Below are 6,749 nucleotides of genomic sequence, written 5' to 3' on the forward strand. Positions count from 1 at the left end.
CCCCGGGTGGAGCTGGCGGGGCGGGACCCGAGCCGAGGGCGGCGCTGCCCCGCGAGGCTCGGCCTCTTCGCCAGGCGGGCGGGGTGCAGAGGGGCGCTGCGGTGACCTTGACCTGCTGGAACGCCGTCCCGGGCTGCAGATGCCCGGCCGGGGCTGGCGGTGGGGACCTCGGCGCTGCGCCCGGACGCCCCGGAGTCGCTGGAGTCGGCGGGTCAGGAGCTGCAACTAATTACGCAGAAACGAGGCCGCGGGGTCAGAGCAGCTGTGCGGGTCTGGGCGGTCGCTTGACCTCTCGGAGTCCTGCGTAAAATGGGATTTGGGGAGATGAAACGCGACGTGGAGATGCTGCTTCCTGGCGGAGCCCCTTTGACTGCCTCCTTCAGATGCAGGGGCCGTGCTTGCTCTTCCGTCAAACCCATATTCGTTTTCGTTATGAAATAAAACAGTTTTTCCTAAGTATTGTGCAGGGACCCCCTCGTCACCACGGGCCAGCTTCGAAGCAGACTGGCAGCCCCTCCCCACCCCCGCCTCAAAGCCGAGTGTCCTGTGCCCACAGCCCTGGGGTTGGAGTCCTCAGGGGTCCCAGTGGCCTCTGCGGAGTTAGGGGTTTGAAATCCAGTCCTACCTGAGGTGCGTCCTGGGCCCTCCTAGGCCCCAGGCAGCCAGGTTACCCCCAGAGGCCCAGGCAGCCCTCATTCTGAACTCAGGGGGTACACACAGGCCTTCACAGCCCACATCCGCAGCACTGTCCTGTCACAGAGCTCAGGCAGGGCAGCCCTATGGCTCACCCCCAGCAAGGCAGGAGCAGGTGCTCACAGCTTGCCAAGACCTCACAGCTGCTGCCTGTCGGGCTAGGACTCAAGTAGGGACAGGTGTGCCACTCACCTGCACCTTTGGGGTAGCCTGGGCCCAGTCTGCTGAGCCCTGCGAGTCTTGGTCCTCAGAACTTTCGACTGTGTAACAACCTATAGCTGCCACCACATAGTGGTGAGCTAAACAGCTAATCATTGGATCTTCATAGGGTGGAGGGTGGACTGTTGACCTGCCTCCTGGACAGATGTGGAAACAACTGAGCAGGCTCTGTCACCCGGCTGCTCTATCCCTTCTGTTTCTTCCTGTCTCCTTCCATCACCTCTGTGATGAGGCCTCCAGCAGTCAGAAGTCAAACCTGGCGGAGGTCAGTGTTTGTAACCAGGCCTCCCCCTTCACCAGCACAGTGGTGGACTTGGTGAAGACTCCCCATCCTCAAGACCTGCTCACACTGCTCCCCCCGGCCACCTTCCCTTCAGCAACCCGCTTTTCTCCCTGGAGGGCATGCTTCCCCTTCCCAAGCCCCATGCATGCACAGTACAGCCATGTGCCCGGCCCCTACTGCTTTAAGAGGACAGGTTTTGAACTTTGGGCTTTGGCCACTCAAAGGTCATTTGTTGTGCAATACCCCCCCTCACTTTCGCTGGTAGCCATGATTCTGGTTCCATCTCCACCTGGGACGCCCCTCCCCACTATTATGGTTTGGATGTGAAATGTCCCCCACAGGCTCACGTGTTGGGCACTTGGTCCCCCAACTGGTAGGATTACTTGGGGGAGGCTGTGGGACTTTGGGGAGGTGTGTCTCTGACAGTGCCCGGTCTTGAGGGTTGTAGTGCTGCCCTACTTCCTGTCTCATCTCTGTTTTTGAGGCTGAGGAGATGTGGGCAAGGGGCTTTACACGCCTGCTTGTAGCAGACAGCCCTCACCATGTCTTATCCTCCATGAAGGACTGTGCCCTCAAAGAGTAGACCAAAATAAACCCCCCTTCCTTAAACCGCTTCTTGTCAGGTAGCTGGTAACTAATACACCCAGTCTGGTAGAAGCAAAGCTATGCCTCAGTTCTGGGATCGCACGCATAACCCAGTCTGACCAATCAGCATTGACCATCCACCTGCCTTCAGAGATTGGTGCAGGAGAGACGGTTCGTGGTGGCATTGCTGGATTGAGAGAAGAACCTTTGTATCCACTGTGGGGTTGGGGAGAGGAATGGGATCCAGACGTCTAGAAGCTTTCTCATGCCTCAGAGTGAGAACAACATGGAATTGGAAGGAGCCTAGGAAGGGAGGTGTTCTTGGATGGCTGGCACCTGTCTGCCTGAGCACCCGGTTCCAGCTGTGCCTGAAGGCAGACCTTCAGAAGACTGGACTATTCCATCTAACCCTCGCTGGCATTTCTCAGACTGACTTTCACTCTCTCTCTCTCCCCCAGAGGCCAGTGCTTGCACTGACATTGGTCAATTTGTTCCGGGACCTACAAAAATGGGGCTAGATGGTTCAGCAGTGAAGAGCACATCCTGGTCTTCCAGAAGGCCCGAGTTTGATTCCCAGCACCCACACCAGGCGACTCACAGCAGCCTGTAACTCCAGCACCACAGCCTATGCCCAACCTCCCCACACACCCAATTTAAAAATATAATAAAAAAAAATGGGGCTAGCATGACAGGTCTGCATGGCCTTCCATGTCATTACTGGCAAGGGAAAGGGAGGCCAGCAGATGCCACCTCCTTGTTGCCATGGCTTGGGGCCAAGGTCCCTGTACCCTTCTGGTCCCTGCAGGGTCTCTCAGGACAGTCTGGAAGGGAAGGAAATCAGTAATAACTCATGTTTGTTGGATGCTTCCACAGGCTGGCCCTGTGCTAACTATATCCAGTCATCTGTCATTCCAGTCAGAAGGGATTATTAATCATTCCTTCATAAACAAGGAAGCAAAGCTCACAGAGGTCACTCCAGCCCTGCAGTCTACGCACAAGCCAAATTCAGACCCGCCTCACTGTCCACAGGCATATGCCCCAGCCACAGAGCTGTTAGTTCCATATAGTTCTAGGGAGAGGAGAGGATGTCCAGGCCCAGCCCTGTAAGGAGCCCCAGCCATTCCCTGGGCCTGGCAAAACCTTTGGGACCCAGTCCTGTATCTCTCACTACAATGATACAGGCAGACTTTGACTGGAGCAGGCTGGCACTGAGCCCCCAGACACACCTGGTACAGACTGAACAGATGCCCAGAACCAGCTGGTCCAGAGTGACAGGGTGGCCCAAACCTTGCCTATGCATGGCTCTAGGTCATGGGCACAGAGGGGACAGCAGCGGATCAGCTCGTGCATCCTGGGCTGTGGGGCTCCACATCTGGGATGCAGCAAGGACTGCATGGGGGCGGGACTGCTGGCAGCATCACTGGCCCAGCTGTCAGTGGGAGCCCGCTCAGCTCAGTGACTCTTACTCCAATGGAATGAAGTCCAGTCTGCCTGGGTCTGAAACAGTTCTTCAAACTCCTGTGTTCGGAAAGTAGAGGAGGAGGGCTCAGGTGGACACAGAACTCTAGAGCCCCTAAACCAGACATCAAGAGCCCCTCTCTTCCTTACAGCTCCAGGAAAAACCTCGCCCTGTCTCCTGGGAACTCACACCAGAGCTCCCTGGTGTTAACACACAGAAGTGGGGAAGCGGACAGACAGGGCTGGTGATGCGAGAAGAGAGGCAGGTGGGGAATATCGGACCATGTGCACCTCAAGCCCCCTTAGAGTGGGGGATGGAGCTCCCACAGACAAACCCAGGGAAGAGAGCAGAGACCTGACCTCAGCCACCACGCTGAGCTGCAGGCCGGCTCCTCCTGCCAGCCAGGTGTCAGAGCAGAATTCACACAAGCCCCACTCCCAAGGTCTCCCTTAGTAGTTTTTTAAAATATTTTATTTATTACTTTTATTTTACGTGCGTGTGTTCATTACCCACATGTGCGTAGGTGCACCCACGTTGTGAAAAGCCTGTGAAGGACAGAAAAGGGCGTTGGATCCCCTGGAACTGGAGTTATAGATGGTTGTTAGCCACCATGTGGGTACTGGGATATGAAGCAGGTCCTCTGTAAGAACAGCCAGTGCTCTTAACAGCTGAGCCATCTCTCCAGCCCTCCCTTAGTAGCTTTTCATAAGGACATTTCATCTTCATTTGTGCCAGAGCCCTAGCAGGTTGTGGGCAGGACATGGAAGGTACCTCAGCACTGTGTGCGTGCGTACACATACAGCCCCTCCAAGCACGTTGTCACTGAGTGAGGAGTTCCTTCAGCTTCCTCCTATCCCACAGGATCAGCTGGGATAACTTCCAGAGGTTTACCTGGAGGTTTAGTGTAGACACTGGAGTGGCCTTCTGTAAGGCTAAAAACCCCAATGATGGTCTTGTACATTAGGGAGAGATCAGGCTCGGTTCATGGGAATATCTACACCAGTATCTATGAAGGTGTATATACATCTTGGTTCAGGTACTCACAGATCTCTTTCTTTCAGTGTTATTGGCAAGTGGCCTCCGAATTCAGCAGGGTCACTGGGCTGTCTTGAGGATTAGTAACAATGTGCTGTGATTGACTGTTCATGTCTGACAGAAACAGGACCAGGCAAGACATCCCTCATACACACCAGCCCCTCTGCTATCTGGGAGGTGGTTAGGATGTGACTTTAGGAGATGAAACACTAAAAGGTCAAGGAAGGGGTCAAGGCTGAAGATGCCTGAGGTGGGGACTGTGTGTGCTCACCACTAAGAAGCACCAGCACGAGGGGAAAACAGCACATTAGAAGCTGCTGCCATTTAACATAGTGAATGAGAGGAGTCAGGACAGTGCAGAATAGACTATTCCAAACTGAGACAGATTGAAAGAGCATCAGAAATCACAGAAGGGCTGGGGAGATGGCCCAGCAGTTAAAACTCTTGCCAGGCGGAAGGACCAAAGTTTGGATCTGCAGAACCCATGTAAGTGCCCTGTGGGCATGATGGTTCACCTGCAATTCCAGCCTCAGGAGGCAGAGACAAGGGATCCTCGGAGCAAGCTGGCTGGTGAGACTAGCTGGCTGGAAGAGTTCTGGGTTTGAGTGAGGGACCCTGCCTCAGTGAATACAGTGGAAGAGTGGCCAAGGAAGAGCCTGGCATCAACCTTGGGCCATCACATGCACACACACATGATTACACATATGTACATTCACACATACCGTGTATACATACACATTAAAGAGAATTACAAAGGCAACCGACAAAGTGTAGAGTAGCAGAAGGTGCCAGTGTAACGGCCATGCGCCACAGAGCGTGGGACCCCAGTTGGGGGACAGGAGCCAGAAGCCTCATCTAAAAGGGGAACCAAATGGCCCTGATGAAGAGAGACAGGCAGTCTCACCTCAGGACAAGCCTGTGGTCCTCACAACCCTGGAACCCACACAAGGGTTTTAGTGAGCCAAGACTCCTCCCCCAGCATGACAGGTCAGCAGTGGAAAGTTGCTCCATATTTCAGAGGGCTGTGGCTGTGTGCCATCTTGAGAAGGAATTGATTGCTTAAGACTGAGTGACTCTAGGGCCTGAAAATAAATGACAATCATAAGTCATGGAGCCTGGAATCAACCTGCCAGGGCCCCAGGCTGAAGGCAGATGCAGGAGGAAGCCAAGGCGGGCAGGAAGGCTGGATGTAGGTGTGCTGAGTGGTTCAAGTAGCAACAGGCTCAGCTCCAGCAGTACAGGATGCAGGGCACAGCAGGTGGTAAGCCCTCCCACGGGGACTAGGAGCTGAGCCCGTCACATGAGGATGACATCCAAGCACAAGAGACAGACCACAAATAGACAAGACCACTAAATACTAAGGGATGAAGAAATAACATTGAGAACTTAAGAGAAAAATGCCATCCCCAAATGAAAATAACATCAGACCTCTCAGCAAAACCCCTAATGTAACTGTAGACTAATGTAACTGTAAACCAAGATTACATCTTTATAATTGACGATAGATAATTAAGGCGCTTAAAGGCCAGCACCAACAAAAGCAGTTCTTGACCACCGACCAGCATTGCAGAACATGCTTAGTGAAACTTACATTGGCGGGCAAGATAGCTTAGTGGGCAAAGATGCTTATCACAAAGCCTGGTGACCTGGGTTTGAGCCCCAGAGCCCACACGGTGATGACCACCTCCTACAAGTTGTTGTCTGACCTCCACATATGTGCCACGGCATGCACACACACAATTAATAGATTAATTAAAATGTTAAAAACCAGAATCTTACACATGGAGGAGGAAAACAGTCTCACAGGAGCATAGAAAAGAATAAATCTCATGAGAGGAATAGACCACTAAATACTAGGGAAAATTAGGTAAGATCAAATATGTCAACTCAGGAAACTGGCAAACCCATAATACAAAGTAGAGAGAAAGAAAGAGCAAAGAATAGTCAAATCAATCAATCGATCAATCAATCAATCAATCAATCAATCAATCAATCAATCAAGAAAATAGTCAGCACAACTGCAGGAATCAGCAAGCTCCTCTCAATAATAACCCTAACTGTGAATGGGCTTAATTCTCTCATTGAAGACATAGACTATGTAATTGGATTAAACACAACATCCATCTACTTACTGTCTACAGGAAGTGCACACCACAGGTGAAGGTGCACGGATACTGGAAATAAAAGGGTGGTGTCAATACACCAGGAAATTGGAAAACTAGAATGAGCTGGGTTGTCCATAGTTAGAGCCGGCAAAGTTACATCTGATCAAGACACAAAGACAATCACTGCAGGTGTGGGTACGATACAGGAGGAGGACAGAACGATTGTAACTACAGCACTGAACATGGGGGCACTGATTTCATAAATAAACATAACTGGACATAAACTGGGATAGGTTCAGGTATGATCACAGCGGGTGGCTTCCGTACCACACTCTAGTCAGTAGATGGATCACGCAGGCGATGAAGAAGA

Source organism: Nannospalax galili, unplaced genomic scaffold (assembly GCF_000622305.1).
Source record: "Nannospalax galili isolate Female #2095 unplaced genomic scaffold, S.galili_v1.0 scaffold231, whole genome shotgun sequence".
NCBI lineage: Eukaryota > Metazoa > Chordata > Mammalia > Rodentia > Spalacidae > Nannospalax > Nannospalax galili.